The sequence below is a fragment of the Equus quagga genome, chromosome 7 (assembly GCF_021613505.1).
Source record: "Equus quagga isolate Etosha38 chromosome 7, UCLA_HA_Equagga_1.0, whole genome shotgun sequence".
Lineage (NCBI taxonomy): Eukaryota > Metazoa > Chordata > Mammalia > Perissodactyla > Equidae > Equus > Equus quagga.
In genome coordinates this window covers 128,427,179-128,445,930 of record NC_060273.1, presented here as the reverse complement: position 1 = coordinate 128,445,930, position 18,752 = coordinate 128,427,179, and positions in this window count along the sequence as shown.

Here is an 18,752-nt window from a genome sequence, read left to right as displayed (position 1 = left end):
CGGATGGTTGCTCTGCAGGCTTGAGGGTAACCAGCCCTGATGAGGACAGAAAACCTTCAGGCTGCCAGAGGGGAACTTCCAGGCTTAAAAAAACCAAACTGATTAGATAACCTGATAGAATTTACCATGTGGAAAATTGTTTTAAGAAGCGTTTTACAGTTCTGTGGGAAAGTCTAGAAAGACTCAGGGACAAGTATGTATAAGACCAAGAGAAAGGAAAGTCAAATAACTACAGATAAGACAAAAGCTGTAAAAGAGATAGACTAGAGAGTCCTAGATACCCTTCATCCAGCTTCTCTCAATGAAATGTCATCACCCTACCTACTTGGCTTGGCTGAGAACATAAAAATATAAAAACTAAATACAACTTAGTTTTAAAAACTTATGATTCTGTGTTGGGGGAGTGGGTGTAGGGATGGCAGTGAAAGAAAGTTAAATCTCCATTCTACATTGGTTAGAAAGTTAACAGATAATGTTGATAGGTCTAAAATGGATACATCTGTAATAGCAGAGTAAGTGTGGCAAATATCAGGAAACCACTGAAAGTTTAAAAATGTTGCCTCTGGGGAACGCGACTGAAGTGGAAGGTGGAGGAGCGCTGGCTTCCTTCACAGGTCTTGGAACACAATCTGACTTCCACTTTGCTCATGAACAGAAAAAATAAATGAATTTACAAAAAGAAAGAAAATTCATATGCAGGAAGTGGAAACGTCATAAGCAGGCACTGGTTCCCAGCAGGAATCTGTAGAAATACGAGGGAAGAACGGAGGGAGAAGTGTCAGCCGGAAATTGCCCTTGTCACAGGAGCCAGCCCTAGCGTAGTGTGAGGGCTGCAAGGTCCTCTCCACTAAGAGTCTGTGACTCTAGTTATAAGGTGAGAGTCCCTGATCAGTGAGTCCTTCCTCCATTTACTCCACCCCCTGGTTTATCGAAGGTGGAACTTCCTGGCCTCTTCGGGGTGTGTTACTGATCCTGGCTGGAATTTGCTTATTGGAAGAGGAGAGAAAAACACAGAATTATTATTGACCAGCTGGCTAGAGAAAATCCAAATGTGATAATAAAAAGAGAGGAAATACATAAAATTTAGTGGGCTGATGTAGTCAGGAAATGTTTTTAACCTGCTGCCCAATGGTCAGTGTCTGTGATAGAGAGCGGCAAGGCAGGCTTGGACAGAGATTTAAAGGCAGGTTGAAGAGGAGGAAAGTTCCAGCAGGTCGGAATAAGGAAGAAATGCCGTGCTTGCTCCCCATACTGATGAACAGATTGTCACAGGAAGATTAGGTGGATGCTTGCTCAAGATAAGGCAGGATGAAGGGAGCCAGATAGAGGTTACGTAAACACAGCAGACGGGGAGAAAGGAGGGAAAGACATCTGAAATGATGGCTCTCAGAAGAAATAGATTACACAGGGCGGTGGGGTGCGTGGTGAGGATGCTGAACAACTGCAGGCACTCTGATTTGGAACTTACTCTATTTTCAAGGGTGATTTGCAGAAAACAAAAGAGACAATAGCACAGAAATTAGGTTTTGTGCTGAGTTTGTGGGAGAAAGTAAAAGCAGTTGGTAGCTTTTCATTTATTTTTTCTTTTGAAAATTTGAACTTTCTTTTGCCTTTAATTTTTGTGACTATAATTATAGGTTCATAGGAAGTTGCAAAGATAGACTAGAGAGGTCCTGTGTACCCTTCACCTATGACCCCCCAATAGCTACATCTTACGTAACGATAGTATAATATCATAACCCTGAAAATTACATTGCTACAATGTGTGTATATAGTTCTATTTCATTTTATCACATGCACGGATTCATGAAACCACCACCAAGATCAAGCCACCCAATATCGCCTCACCACAAAGACTTCCTTCTTGCCACCTGTTTATAGTCACACCTACCACCCCTCTTCCCCCCACCATCCCCAGGCCTTCACAAACACTAATATGTTCTCCATCTCTACAATTTTGTCATTTTGAGAATATGATATAAACAGATTCATAAAACATGACTTTTTACGATTGGCTTTTTTCGCTCAGCATGATGCCTTTGGGGTCCATCTAACTCTTTGTGTGTATCAATAATTCAGTGAGTTCAAATCATAATATTAAGACTGCTGCCTTCCCTTTTTTCTTTTTAAATAAAAAAAATTCAATATTCTATAAGGGGTGTGTGTGTGTGTAATCTATTTAAGTTCAAATCATATCATAAAACAAACATCTGTTAACACACCACCCAATTTAAAAACTAGAGCATGACCTGCCCGGTTTCACCCTTCTGCCTGCCTAACCATGAGAGTAACCACACTCCTGACAGTGTCAGCCCGTTCTCCAGGGAAAGAAGCTCTGATTTACAGTGCCTGTCAATTTCTGTGGTGTCAAGACTCCCACATGACTGATTTGAGGATACCAACCTCAAGTCACCAAGTGTAGAGCTGTGAGAGATGTGCAGAATCGCCTCTTGCAAGGCTGTACGAGCCGGTGCCATCACCACTTACCCTGAATTGAGTATTTATCATTCAAGGAAGAATATACATGTACAGCGGTAGGCTGAATAACAGACCCACAAGATGTCCTAAGCTCTGGCACCTGTGAATGCTACCTTACATGGCAAAGACTTTACAGATGGGATTCAGTTAAGGATCTTGAGACGGGGAGATCATCTTGGATTGCTCAGATGGGCCATAACTACAATCACAAGTGTCCTTATAAAATGGAAGCAGAGAGAGGTTTGACTACAGAAGAGGAGAAAGCAGCATGAGCATGGAGGCAGACATTGGGGTGATGTGGCCAAGGAATGTCGGCAGCCACAAGAAGCTGGAAGAATCAAGGGACGAATTCTTCCCCGGGGCCTCTGGAGGAAGCACGGTCCTGCCTATACCTTGATTTTCACCCAGTGAGACTGACTTCAGACACTGCCTCCAGAACTGTGAGAGAAGGGTAATATGCTAATTTAAGCCACCAAGTTTGTGTTAATTTGTTACAACAAATTGCAGGATTTGTAATCTGTAAATTTGTTACAGGAAATGAATCCATATACACAATGTTTGACACATGCATACTACTGAAGTATCTATCTACCTAGTTCATTTAGGTAGATGTTGTCTTTATAAAATTGCTATAATATTATATATATATAGATAGATTCTGGGAATCACTTTTTTCACTCAACATTGTTTCTAAGACTTATCCATTTTCCTGCAGCACTGTAATTCATGTATTTTCACTGCTGGGTAATATTCCATTATGTACTTCATTCTCAGTAGGATTTTGGTAGGTATCCTTTAACAGATTCCAGATAACTGGTTTTTTCCCTGAACTGAGTTTATAGCCAGGACAAGTGAGATAACAATTGTGGAAGATGGCGAGCTGAAATCAATGTTCTAAGATTATGGGATTGCAGATACTCCACCAAGAGTAAATGTGAGTCACATGCCTCACCCATAGGGAAGGGCAGCTGGGTAAGGTGAACTCGGGTGTGGTGTGGGCAGGTCTCTCCTCAGTCACCTGCAGATGAGCTCAACCACGCAAGAGAGAATGCCTGCTCTGCCCCATGCCCTACCCCACCCCTTGCTCCCCACTACCATGATTAGTGAGGAGTCAGGGCCGCTCTGGCTAAGGAAAAGGCTGGGCGGAGACACAGTGACTCACCAACATGAGAATGACCCATTAGATGAAAATCGATAGATGACCTCAAAATGATTTCTGACGTCTAGCTGGACAACAGAACCCCTGCTTCCCCTGAATATCCAGGAAGATAAAAGGCATGAAGGAATCTGAACAAACCAAGGATGACTCAGCCTGGGATGAAATGGGGGAGTGTCCAGGAGACATTTCTTCATTCTCCCATCGAAGGTTTGCCCTGAACAGAGTCTTGCTTGACTGGCAGGTGAGTCAGCTCGCAAACCTTTGAGTCCTCATCCCAGCTCTCACTATTCAGCCAACTGTTTCTTCACCCTTTCATCATCTATATGAGCTCTTTCCTCAGTCACCATAAAAATTACCCCCTGTCATGAGAATCATAAAATTTATTGATGATTTCAGAGGGACATATTTTGCACCACAGCCCAAGTGACCAAAAATTCCATGTTTCAAATTAATCCTCTCTCAGATTTTTACCTAGGAATTGCTGAGTCAAAGGGCAGGTGCATTTCTTATTTTGATATAGCCCCTTTTCCTTGGAGCATCACTGTACTTTATTTAGCCCATGAGTCCTTAAGCACTTTAAATGGAGGAACAGATCCTAACTTCTCCAGAGGCAGAGCCACTGAGAGGGATAACCTCAGTAATGGGGGACACTTGTCTGGGCAAGTCAGCCTGGCAGGATCCAGATGGGTCAATAGCAAGCACCTTAGACAGCTCCTGGGCAAAGGCTTTCTGATGGTCACCCTCATGGCACCATCTCTGGCCTAGGGAGCTGGCTGAGCATCTCCCACCACCATCCTTCCTAGATCTCTATGGGCAGTGCTCAACTGTTTAGCATCTAAGTCCTCCAGCCACTTTTTCGTTTACTCTTCCACTGCTTGCCCTTTGGCCATTAATTTCTCAGGTGTTATATTCTAGAGACTGGGTAAAAATCTTTTTGGGGATGATTTGTGAAGAAGAAAGGTAAAAAGATAAGGTAGCCTTCATGATCCAAGTTACCCCCAGCCCTTATCATTTAGGGACCATCTAGAATAGTCTGTATGCTATAACCTCCTCTGCATGAGTCATTCAGCAGCTTTTCTCTCCAGAGCCTGGTGAGGAATACCACCCAGCCAGAGCACATCGAGATTATATTCAGGTCTCCTGATTCTCCACCCATGGCTCTCTTTCCATGACACCATATCGTACTCTTTAGTGCTGAAGCTGAAGACACATTTGCCATCAGTGGTTCAGTAGGACATTCAACAGGTCACTCCTGGCTCTTGATGTCATGACTAGGCAGGTGATAACTTTACAGGTCTTTGCCTACAGCTGTCAGCAGTCTCTATTTCCATAATCACGGACTGACACAATAAACTCTCTTGCAAGTCAAAGTCTATTGCCTTTAGGAGCAACACTAAGATTGGCTATGTCACCAAAAACTCCCAACATTTCTAGATCTATTCAAAATCAATGGCTCTCTTTGCAAAGCACAAAGGCAAACACCAAACCATCCAAAATCAATAGAGAAGAGTGATAGACAGGGAAATAGGACTGGGTAGCATGAAGCATAAAGAAATAACAAAGCCAAAGGTTACAGAGTGATTGCTTCCTAATTGTCTTTACAAAAGGGAAAAAGAATCATGAAAATTGGCAAGTCACAGAGTGAAAATGTCAGGAACGTTTGACGTTCTAAGTCTTTGCCACACACTGTCTTGCACAACATTAGAGGAAGTGAGGTTGAAATTGAGAATATTTTCACAAGTCTGAGCCAGCCAGGAAGCCAGGGGAAAATATTCTTAAATTTAGGAAAATTACAGGCCTGCTATTTGACATTAGTTGGAGGAAAACATCAAACCTCAGAACTTATTCTGAGAACTTGGACAAGAGAAGTACTTCAAGCCCTGTGTTTGATCCAGGGGAGGGTGGATCCCTCTAGCACTTGGGAACACTACTGGTGGAGGCCTTTAGGGGAGCCCCTGCCACAGGGGGATGGATAATGGGGACTCACATTTCTGCCAAACTGTCTTCCAAATGTGACAGAGAACAACAGCAGGGAGAACCTGACTCAGGTGTGGGGCCTGGGACGAGGATAGAGCTGGGCTGGAGAGCTGGGTTCCCCTAGGGATGGGCCCAGCGTCAGTTAAATTAAAAATAAACAAACTTACTATTTTGAAAAAGACAAGTGATGAGGGCACAAGCCTTGTCTGATAGTAAAACATGTTATCAAAATATAATAAGCATAACTTTATGGTACGGACACGCGCATAGTCATAATCTTCAGTGAAGCAGACCTGAAGGTCGATAAATAGACCCAAATACAAACAAATTTTTAGAGTCAGTTGGCATTTCAAGTCAGCAGAGGAAAATAGATCACTTAAAAAATGATATTGAAATAACTGGGTGGTCATCCAAACAAAGACAAAGTACATAACTGAAGGATGTAAAAGGACCATACAGTTACCAGGAGAAATATGGGAGGCTTTTGCTCTTTGTCACCTAGGAGAACCGAAGGCCTAAGTGTGACACGAGGCTTTGAAACCATAGAAGAGAAGATTCACAAACTCAACTACATGAAAAGAAAAAATGTCTGCATGGCAACTCCTCTCCGTGAACAAAGTCAAAAAAGAAACAAAAAGGCAAACTGGGAAAAAAAGTACAGTTTAAATTACAAACAGAAGGATAAAATCCTTTTATATATAAAAGCTCCTACAAATCATTAAAAAAAAAAAGACCAGAAAACCACGCTCACTTTTATTCATAATATGAGAAAGGCAAGTCAAAGCTATAATAAAATACTGTTTTATTAGATTGGCAAAGATAAAAAATTCTGATAAGAGTCTGGAAAATCAGGCACTCTCCTACTGTTGGTGGTAGTGTAAATTTGTCCAGCTTGCTGAAAGGCAGTTTGGAAAATACTGTTACCGCGCCAGGTTCATTTCTGCCCACCACCTGGAAAGCCAAACACCGAGATGATGAGATTGTAGTAGAGAGAGAGTTTGATCACAAGACAGCCACGTGAGGAAGTGAGAGCATGAGTCTCAAATACGCCTCCCTGAAAATGGGGACTCAGGGATACTTATGGGGTAGGGAGGCAAGGTGGTCTGAAATGTGGAGAGAGGTGGTTGGAGGTGAGGAGAGGTGAGGTAATTGACAATCTGCAAAAGTGTAGTCAGACTCCATGCCTCTTCATAGCACCCATGTTCACAAAATGGCAGCCTTAGCACGATCTGAAGGCGGAGTTTTTAGCCTCTTGACTCAAAAAGTCGCTTATCAGACATCTGCGCGGCCCAGTTGATGGGTTGGTCTCAACTGGCCTGAAGTAGACAAGGGAGTTCTAATTCCTGAAAAACAGCTCAAACACCCATTGCCATGGTGACCCAGGCCCCAGGGAGATGTTATCTATAGGAGCCTAGTGGGAGTCAGATAGCATATTGTCTAAACAGCACAGTTAACAATGGTTGGGTTAAACAGATAAAGGCTATAATCAGTAATTGCAAAAAGGAAAAAAACCTTAGTTCCTAGCTACTTAATCATCAATGGCTAACCATTTGCTGGTTTCAACACCTGTCCAAATTATAATTGTACAAACTCTTAGATACAGAAATTTCACTCTTAGGAACCTAATGTACAGATATTCTTGCACATATGTGAAATAAAGTACATGTAAAGATGTTCTTTATAGCATTATTTGTAATAGGAAAAAACAGAAAACCTTAACGGCTATCAATGGGCAGTTTAAATAAATTTTATTACACTCAGTCAATGGAAAGCAATGTAGGCGTTAAATAAGGCAGCTGTATATATGCTAATATGGAATAGCCTCTAAGATGTATTTTTAAGTGAAAAAATCAAGGTGCAGAATAGCATGTGTGTGTGTGTGTGGACTATACACACACAGACACTTGTAATTCCGTAGTTTATTTTTAGAAGGGCACGTAAGAGACTGGTGACAGTGGGATGGGGTGGGATGGAGACTTGCTCTTCACTGTGCACTCTTGTACTTTGACCTTTGTACCGTGAACATGAATTACCTGTTCAAAAATATATAAAGTAATTTTGTTTTCTTTTTTTTGTTTTGTTAAAAGTTTTTTTTTAAAGATTAGTCCTGAGCTCACATCTGTTGCCAAACGTCCTCTTTTTTTTTCTCCTCCCCAAAGCCCCCCAGTGCACAGTTGCCTATTCCAGTTGTGAGTCCTTCTAACTGAGCTGTGTGGGACACCACCTCAGCTATGTGGCCTGATGAACAGTGCCATGTCCGTGCCCAGGATCCCAAGCCGCAAAACCCTGGGCTGCTGAAGCAGAGCGCATGAACTTAACCACTCCGTCACAGGCCGGCCCCCTATAAAGTAATTTTGAAACCAAACTATTTTGAATGATATAAGATTTGAACGCCAAGGCTGGCCCAGTGGCATAATGGTTAAGTTTGCACACTCTGCTTTCGCAGCCTGGGGTTTGCGGGTTTGGACCCCGAATGTGGACCTACCTACTGCTGGTCAAGCCATTCTATGGCAGCATCCCACATACAAAATAGAGGAAGATTGGCACAGATGTTAGCTCAGGGCCAGTCTTCCTCACCAAAATAAATGAATAAATAAATAAATATTTTTTTAAAAAAGACTTGAATGCCATGATCACGCATAGGAAGAGTAAATGACAGTAAAAGATAGTTAACTTTTTTCAAATTAATTTATACATTTGAGGATATACAACCAAAATATCAAATACACTTTTGTCTATTCAGAACATGACTGTATGATTTTGTTAGTTGAACTAGAAGAATAAACAAGTGAAATAAATTTTCTTTTTTTAAAGAAGAGACAGAATGTTACAGTAGTTGAAAGAACAGCCTTTGGAATCCTACAGATCTGGTTTTGAATCCTGATTCTGCCACTTACTGGCTTGTGATTCTGAGTAGGTGCCCAATTTCTCTGAATCTCTCACTCCTCATCTGTAAAATGGGAATACTAATAGAACCTACTTCATATGAGTATTAGGAGGACTAAGTGACATAACCCATGTCAAGATCTTAGCCCTCTGTCTGAGTCTAAGGACTCAGAAAACACTGGTTTCTTCTACCCTCCTCCACCTCTTTATTATTATTAAGAGCAATAGAGAATCACCAGTGTTATCAGTTATTGAAGCACGTTATAAAGTGATAACAATTAAATTAGTGTGACACTGGCACAAGATCAAGAATAGACAGAACAATCGAGCCAGGTAACCTAGACAGAGATCCCAGAATTTTTGAGAGTGTAATGAACCCCACAGGAAATCCCACAAATTAGAGGGGGCAGGGAAGTGTTAGTCAAACTATAACACTGGGGTCTTGGCTAACCATGTGGATATAAATCAATTCAGATTCCACCTCGTACTATATGCAAAATAAACTTCAGCTTAATCGAACAGTTAAATGTTTTTTAAAACCTTTTATTTGGAAATGATTATAGAATCACAGGAAGTTAGAAAAGTAATGGAGTCCTGTGTGACCTTCACCCAGCTTCCCCCAATGATGACATCTTCCACAGCTGTAGTACAAAACCAGGAAACTGACAACGAAAAGTCACTGCTATACTAGACTACAAACCATACTCAATTTCCGCCATTGTTAGCCTGCATTTGTGTGTATGTGTATGTAGTTCTACGTAATTGTATCCCATGAATAGATTTGTGTAAAACAAGGTACAGAACTGTTCCATCACCACAAAAGAACTCCTTTGTGCTGCCTCTGTCTGTTCTCACTCCTCCCCAACCGTTCTGCTCCTCCATGCTGCTCAGCCCCCTCTACCCCCCACCATCATTCCTGACCCTGACAGCCACTAATCTCTTCTCCATCTTATGTTTTGTCATTTTGGAAATGTTGCATATAATTGGGATCACACAGTACGAAATCCCCTGAGATTGTCCTTTTCCACCAAGAATGACGCCCTTGAGGTCCACCTCGTTGTGCGCATCAATAGTTTGTTCCTTTTTATGGCTGAGTCGTCGTTGTTCTGTTGCGTGGATGTACCCTAATTTGTTCAGCTATCCACCAAGTGAATGGCATTTGAGCTGTTTTTGCTATTTTGCTATCATGAATAAATCTGCTATGCACGTTTGCATATAGGTTTTTGTGTTAATGTAGATTTTCCTTTCTCTGGGATAAAGCCGAAGAGTGCAATGGCTGGGTTGTATGGTAATGTTTAGTTATGTAAGAAACTACCAAACTGTCTTCCAGAGTGGCTGTACCATTTTGCATTCCCACCAGCAATGTGTGAGAGATCCAGTTTCTCCACGTCTTCTCCAGCACTTGGTATTATCATATTTTTTATGTTAGTGGTTCTGTAGGTGTGTAGGAGTTAAGTGTTTTAAAATAGCAAATCTTTGGGAAAAAACTAGAAGAAAATATGGGTGAAAATTTTCTGACTTTTGGTGGGGAGTGACTTTCTAAAGTCAGCAGGTTTCACCAAACAAAAGCTTAAAATTTCTAATGCCCTGAAACATCATTAACGATAACAACAACAACAACAAACAAACAACAAATTGGGGGAAGTGACCATGAAACGTCAATCCTGCGTTACCCAGGCCCCAGGCCAGGCTCCCTGAAACCTGCCATGTTCCAGCGCCGCAGGTCCAGCTGGGATTTCAGTAAGTGAAAACATGTTTAAAGTTCTGGATACACACCACAAAAGCTTTCCAGAAATGTTGTACCGATGTTTAGCTCGCCAGTAATGTACACAAGTGACTATGAAAATGGTTGTTCGAAGATATTTTTTAAAAATCAACCCCAGATCTTAACACATTAATGAGCTGAGGACAGAAAGAAAAAAATTGCAAACAGAATAATGACTTAAAAACATAGAAAAAGATTGCAACCTAATTAAAAATAAAAATTCAAAATTACCCAAAAAGGACATACTTAGAATATTAAAACATAGCCAGTGCATGACACTCAGTGTCAGTAGGAGTGGAGGCAGCAGCCTTCGTGAAACATTGTATCCTTCTATTGGCTTCGTCGGCGTCTGTTTTATCGCTCTGGGTCCTCACTCCTGCTCCTGGAGAGCACTCCCAAGTAAACCAGCTGACACAGTCTTTGTCTCAGATTCTGCTTTCAGAGAACCAAGGCTAGGGGAGCTGGTGGCGGTGGTCTTAGAAAGCAGGCTCTCTGGATGGGCCTTTGCAGTGTGGTGGGGATAACCCCCCGCATGCAGTAGCATCACACTTACTAAGATTCTCACCCTTCCAGGTACAAGTAGAAGGTGAGACACTGGGTTATGCGGCATCTATGACCCTGGAATGGAATGGGGGTAACGGCAATTACAAAGATTGGGGAGCTGATCCGATTTTAACTCTCTGAAAGCCTTGAAAAACAAATGATTCGGGGTAGCTGACTCTCATCTGACGGCATGGTATGGCAGCCAGAAGGCCTCCAGGAGTTGCAGGGTAGAATGTGGTCAAAACTGGTCCCAGGATCTAATTGTAAGGGTGGCAGAGCTGCAAAGGAAATTAATTCATGGCTTCAATAAATCTCTAATGTCAAAGTCAGGGTAAAAAAGAAGGTAAGACCCTGAGATTTGTTTTGGGGATATTTGGACTGATGAGAAAAGCAGCGCCCCTCACGCTCTTCTGAATCCTCTCCCCTGCTGGAGGAGAGCAGACGCCCCTCGCCTGGAGATTGTGCTAAGCCTCACTTGATGTCGGTGTTCCTCAAGATTACCCCACCTCCATTTATTGTCTCCAGATAGCAACAAAGATTAGGTACCAGCACAGCCCAAGTAGAGAAACATAGCTGCTTCTCCAGGAGTAAAACTCTTACACACCTGGGGGTGGCCCCATGGCCGAGTGATTAAGTCCAGTGATTAAGTCCTCGCGCTCCGCTTCCACCGCCCAGAGTTTCGCTAGTTTGGATCCCGGGCACAGACATGGCACCACTCATCAGGCCATGCTGAGGCGGCGTCCCACATAGCACAACCAGAGGCACTCACAACTAGAATATACAACTATGTACTGGAGGGGCTTTGGGGGGAAGAATAAAAAAAAAAAGAGATTGGCAACAGTTGTTAGCTAAGGTGCCAATCTTTAAAAAATAAAATAAAATCTTACACACCAAAGACATCGTGGAACTTGGTTAGTAAGTACCAGTAGGAATGAAAGCTATCACGAGGGTGTAGATTTTAAAGGAATCAAGTGAGGGGGAGGTGGAATTGCTGGAAAGAGCAGAACGTAAGTCTAGTGGGGAGAAGCTATTGATATAGAAGCCCTCTCCCATAATTTGAACATCAGGGAAAGGACACCTGGGACTGGTCTTAATGTGCTGCTGGGATGGCTTCTTGAAATTTGGATCAAATAATGGCCACAGGAAGTGAGTTGGAAAAGTATCAAGTTGATGAAGGGGTCAGAAATCTCAGATATGTGGGAGACCATAGGAGCCCCCAATGTACTCTATTCCTCAGATAGGCAGAGAGAATGTTCCCTTCACTAAGGTGATGAGGGGTAAAGGTGAGGGAGGCACCGACATCCTAGAGAAGTTTGATGGTGGTTGTCCTTGGTAGGGACCAGGGTTGACAGTAGAAGATGTTGTCATGAAAATAGGCTCCCTGCTATCAATGGAAATGACAGAATCCTGAGATGACAGAGACTAGATGGTAGCAGTTCACCATCAGAGCAGAGGAGGCAGACTTACCATAATGGGCAGCAAGGTCAGGGCAGCAGTCAAGGTCTCTTGACCAACAGGGAGGGATCTATGGTGGGATGGCTAATAGATCGTAGCATTCCTAGGAGCAAGATATATGGACAGTCTGCCAGGATGTTGTCAAGAATCATGAAGGATCTGAGATTTTGCCCTAATTGCAGACTAACAAGGCAGCCTGCCATAGTTTCATGGATGTTGGCAGAAGGCATGAGACCCCTGAGTCAGAGACAAGAATTTTATTGTTCACGGCATAGCAAGCAGCATGAATTTCATATCTGCAGTGGTGCCCTTTGCCCCCCAAGTCACATAGGGGCAATGCTGAAGGACACAGATGAATGTTGCACATACGGTGGCTTTGTGTCACCACGGAGAAATCTGGAACTCAGGGAATTTGAATATTTCATGATGGGCAGTAAGCAAACCTGCCTGACTTCTGCTCTGGAGGACGACACCTGCTCTCTGCCCTCTGCTCCACAGGGAGCCACTGTCTCTATAGTCCAAGGCTATTTCCTACACAAACAAACATACACGAAAATACAATTAGGAACAAATGGCAGTTAGTGCCTCTGCTCACGAGACATGAAGAAACAGAAGAGACCCCTGGAGAATTATCTCCCAACACTTGCCTAAAAAAACAAAAACAAACAAAGAAAAAACTTTCTGGTAAACACTTTTTGTTATAAACACTCCAACAAACAGATCTTTCTCTAGGTCATTCCTGGGGTCAAAGATTTGTCTTTGTTGGTTGTATCTCATCACTATGTTGGGATTGCCATCAGGGGAGTTTATCTTCTCTATGGAGTGAGCCCAGCACCAGCTGGGACCAGGATGAGGGTGGTATTAGCAATGCTCCCTGTATCCAACATCCTTTGCCATGTCACTCTGTGGTTCCTCTCACTGAAGAATCAGTCTATTTCCCTGCTCCTTGAATCAGGGCTTGGCTATGGGACTTACTTTGGCCAACGGGATGGTAGTTAGCAACATCTCACACTTAGAAGGTTGAATAGCCTGCATGATTCCACTTCCTCTGTAGTGTCTCTCCACCGTGCCATGAGAACATGCCTGGGCTAGCCTGCTGAGGGATGAGAGATGTGGACCTGAGCTGAGTCACCTCCACCACCGGGCCAACAGTCAGCCAACCCACAGAGGTGTGAGGCACCCCAGCAGAGCTGCCCAGCTGATCACCCCAGACACCCAAGCAAAAAAATAAAATGGTTACCATTGTATGTCACTGAAGTTTTGTGGTTATTTATTATGCAGGATTATTACAGTAAGGGATAAGTGGTACCGTGAGGCTGACATATGAGGATGAAAATGGCTTTTAATAGGAAGGAAGAAAGTGTGATTACCTTAAGGAGTCTGTTGTTCTTGTCTTTTCTAGAATAGCACAGTCGGAACCTGGACAGAAAGAAGAGAGGTGGAGTTTAACAACGACAATAAGAACAACGTGTACTGACGCCATAGGTCTACCCTAGGAGGACCAGGCTGGAACAGAGCTGAGTCTCATCTACTGCCTGAGGGTTGACTGTACTGATAGGAAGGGAGTGGTGGTATGGAGCCCCGATAACAGGGAACCAGGAAGCAGGACGACACCAGCTTTATTCGGGGCTGTTCTAGGAAGAACCTGGCCTGAGGTGGGCATTCTGGGGGCCAAAGGCTTCTCCAGCCCTGGGTGAGACTTCTCAGGGGGCTGGGCCTGAGCCCTGTGGCCTGCTTCCCTCCCGCCTAGTGGAAAATGCCCACTCTTTCCTTGGAGTTGCTGCTTCTGGCTGGTGGGCCAGTGCCTCATCTGGTTCTTCCTGACCCAGAAACTTCTACACACTGGATGCAAGTCCTGTGGCCGGGGGCCTGCTGGGTTTGTCATGACCCCTCTCCAGGTCTCTTTGTTGAGGTTCTGCATCATCAAGCAGCTTCCAATGATTAATTCAGCCTCAGGCACCCCACCCCACCCCCCAACTAGGGAAGAGATCCCTGGTTGGAGACACAAGTTTGCTGGCACCCCGAGTGGCAATTATTCCACAGGAATAGCTTTAGACGAGGAGCATTTCATACAGGGTGGGGCTTAGACCCTCAAGGGGGCGGGGGAGGGGAGTAGAAAACTTTAAGCCCCTGCAGAACTGCTCCTATCTGCGACTAGAGTCACACTACAGTAGGAACAGGTTATGACCCCCTCCAGACCCTGGTGGACACTGAAGGGATTTGGCAAAGGCCAGATATCCTGTAAACACTATTAGAATGGACAGGAGGTACAGACAATTCTATCTGGCAGCCACAATCGTGGGAACTCAGTCCTCGGTTTTGATCCCTTGGCCTGGGGACCTAGAATAGGGTGCCTTTTCTTCTTCCAGCGCCAAGACCCCGTGGGGCTCATGCAGCCCTGCTGGGAGCCTGACATGGGTGCAGACTTCTCCACTGCAGCACCAAATCCATCTCCCGCTCTAGCTGGATGCTTTCTCACACTTTCTGGCAGAGACATGGCAGCTATGCAAGCACTTGCTTTTAGGTCTCTGTCGCAGATCCTCTTGGGTCCCACTTGGAGCCTTCAGCAAAGCTCAGGAGCTGCCCGCACCAGCAGTTCAGCCCGGCTGTGCCCTATGTATAAACAGCAACGCTCAAGGTTCCAGGAGGCACTTCTTCAAGCAATAAAGGCTCTTAACAAGCTCTGCAGTAAAAGACGCTGAACCAGAAAAGTAAACGGTCACAGAGGGGAGACGGCCTTAATGGAGTTGACCAGTCGTTAGTACCAACCTTTAACTTTAATGACTTGCACAGATGACCTGGACAGGAAAAATAAAAGCAGGCCTTCGAAGAGGGGCAGAGCGTCAGCATTCGGGAAGTGTCGCCGCCACGTAGGAAACTCCAAGTAGTTCTGGAAGGGAGGGAAAGAGAAGAGAATCTCCTAAAACTCTAGGAGTTGAGGGAAACCAAATTTGGAAGGAAAAGTGAAGAGAATAAAAGGAAAGTAAACAAAAGAAAAGAGAAATAAGTTCATCTCTGATAGGGAAGCTGAAGGGGTGTCATCAGTGGGTGGTTCCCAGTGCCACAAGGACTGACAGCTGCAGGGGGGAGCGAACTGGGCGCTGGCGTGAACTGGAGGATGGTAAAATGTTACAGGAAGTGCTGTTACCCTGTAGAAGGTTTAGATTAAAGTCATGTTTATGTTCACTGTTTTATTATCTTGAAAAAAGCTGACACATTCTCAGTCTTTCTCCCATGTAGAGAATTCATAAAATGCCCCTTTAAAAAAGTCACATCTGTGACATTTGAAAATGAACCACAAAAAAGAAGAAGATACCTACATGGAAACAAACATTGTTACGATTTGGAAATATGGAGTTGCATTCTCTCCAATGCCAGGTTTTCTGTTTGATGATAAATTGGAAACTTCGGGAGGAATATTCATTCTTTTAGGCTACAACAATAACAGACACAATGGTAACAGTGGTTATTCTTATTTTTTCATACATCTTAGAAGGAGAGAAAACCCAAAAATAACACAGAGAGGAGTTTTTAGGTGGCATTTCCCGTCTGCTGAGCACTATTCTCGGTGGTTTATGTCCATTGACTGTTTTAATCCTAACACCAGTGGTAGGAGGCAGCTACTAGTGTTACTTCCTCTTTACAGATGTGGAAAACCAAAGCAGAGAGAGGGTAAGTGATTTGCTCAAGGTCACACAAGTAGTCAGTAGTGAAGTGGGATTTGAACCCGGGTAGTCTGGTTCCAGAGTCTGGTGTTTTGGATGCTGACCTGCGCTGCTAGGAAGAACGCCCCTGAAACATCCAGAAGAATTTGTGTCCAGTGTAGAGAAGTGACTTTAAGTGACTGGGTGAACTACAAGGTCACAGGCTGGGATGTAACGGTATGTTCATATAAAGTTAACTTCAGAGGATCCCAAACGTTTCTACCGAAAGGCTCAAGGCTCAAGGCTCAACCTTTCCAAGTTTCATTTTCTCTGAAGTCGTCTTCCTTCTGAGGTGAGAGGGATCCCCAGCGCATCCTTCCTGCTGGGAACAAGAGTCACCTCAAAGTGTGTGCACTTCAGTCAGTTATTTCTGTAGCAACGGTAAAAGGGCCATCATTATATAAGACTAAGTAAGAGTTTTGGGGGAAAAAAAACTGGATCAGAAAATCGTATCTTGGGCAATAATTTTAATCCTTTCAATCCTCCCCTCTCCACTTTGGTTTTGAAATATTTATTTTGGTTACACTAAAGAGCACTTTCCAGACCAAAGACTGTCACTGAACTGCCAACGAGTCAAATTTACTCCTGACCCTGTTTTGTGGATCTTCCTTGATGCCTCGGTCTCCAAGGAGACCCGTCCCACCCCGGGCCCATCTGGAAACATGTGTCTCAAGGGAGCCGGTCTTCAAACCGGGTAAGGGGGAACATTTTCACCCTGTAACCTTAAACCCAGCGGTGAAATAGAAAACAGCATGTTTGTATGATTTCCATCATGTTAGAAAGAAACAAAATGTGGTGACCACCCAGCCAACAGAGCTAAGGAAAATGGAATTTACAGTTTGAAAACATTAAGACGCTTACTGGAAATCTTGTCTCATGCATTAAATAATCACTGGTCACGAAATATAAGTTAGTTACTATTTCCCTTAGTCCTGTAACTACGACCCGAGTTCTCTCCGTGGCCATTTTGACGTGTGTGAAAGTCTTTGACCAGTTTTGTAAATCTCTTAAACATCTGAAAAGCAATTTTAGCTGAACGTGATTGTGTGTTAGGAAGCAGTGCTTAACTGCTCCAGAAATTTCGCCCTAACGCCCTTGTGTCCAGCCTTCTCTGAGAGATCCTTTGCAGTCTTTTAGGGGAAATGGATTTCTATTGGTGGTTACTTTTATTTTTTCAAAGTATACAGATGCTAATGAAGATTTTCTGGTTGCTTGTTTAAAGAAAGTCATACGTCATTTTCCAGTGTCTTTATGGGCTTGGTGCCAGTGCTTTTCTTTCAAACACTGGAGAGAGAGGAGGCTGATACCAACAAATAACTCGGGAATTATTCTGTAATGCATATTTCCGCCTATTAACAGTGTTTTCTATGTAACGTTTTCTGTTTATTATGTAAGCAAGTGCCTTTGTTCTACAGTGAAAGGAGCAGATAAGTCAATCCCTCTGGAAAATTAGTTTCTAAGTAATTTTTCAAATAAAATTTTATTCTATTAACATGTTTTATACATTCATTGTTGAAAATATTAAAAATACAAAAAAGTATAAAGCATTAAAATCTCTCATAACCCCACCTCTCAGGAAAAAAAAATCAACATTTTCTCTCGCTCCTTTTCCATACATATACACACACACGTATTTTTAAAATCTGTTTTGGGACTCAGAGCTCAGCTCAGGTTTGTCCCTCTCTCCAACGATCAAGGCTTGGCAAAGGGTCAAGCTGGTCACATCCGTCTTCCTCTCCCTGGATGAATTCATTCCTAACAGGATCTTCAGTCTCATGCAGACAGACCTCTGGGGGATACGCCCCAGCAGTTTCCAGAGAAGCCCAGGCACTTCTGCACTTTAGCTTGGATTCCCTCTGGGCCATCCTCCCACACCTTTGTCCCTACATTTAGTGTGAAGAACAACAGAAACATGGCACTGCCTGCAGTGTTGGAAGAGTGACCGTGGGGAAGAAAGAGCGTGGAGGTTCTGTGTAGTTCTGGGGACAAAGCAGGGCCTGATGGGAAGAACAGTCTTACTGGAGAAGCAGTGAGTTCTCCACTGTCAGCCATATTCATTTGTGAGGATGGTTGTGGGATGGAGAGTGGAGGGCAGACACGGTGATGACAGTGTCCTTGCCATAAGGTTCTGAGACTCTATCTTTCTCTCCAGGGTTGACCTTGAATCTCTATGGTATGATTTATGGATGTCCTGAACCTTGTACCTCCACATCAATGTCTTGACCATGGCTGTAGCCACAGGGCTTAGAATAGCGTCTGGCACATGGTAAGTACTCAGTAATTGTTTGCTGGAATGAATGAATGAATGAATGAGTGAACTTGGCTGCTGTGGTTGCTCCTTTGCCCTCCACTTCTAGAGACTATGGAAAAGCAAACATGTGGGAATTTGAGCAGGCTTTGGCGGGAAGGATGAACTGCTGGCTTCTTGGATCAGAGAATTATCCATCTTCTGTTGTTTCTCGGGAGGACCCTTGGTCTTGGCTTTCACACGGTGGTATGTAGAATGGACTGGGAGACAGCCAAATTGGGCTTTTTCATCTACCAAACAAAACAAACCCAAACATTGGACTTGATGGATGGAATCCCCAAGTGGATGATTCCACTCAGTCCTTTAAACAATGGAATGAATCTGCTGGCCTCCTGCAGGCTCTCTCTTGGTTGGGGGTGAGGGAGGAGTGGTGGGCTGGAACGGGGAGATAATGAGTGTTAAAGGATGAAAAAGGCAGAGAATTGCTTTAAACTAGCAAACACCCTTTTCAGGGATCAAATGCCGCCTATGACCCGA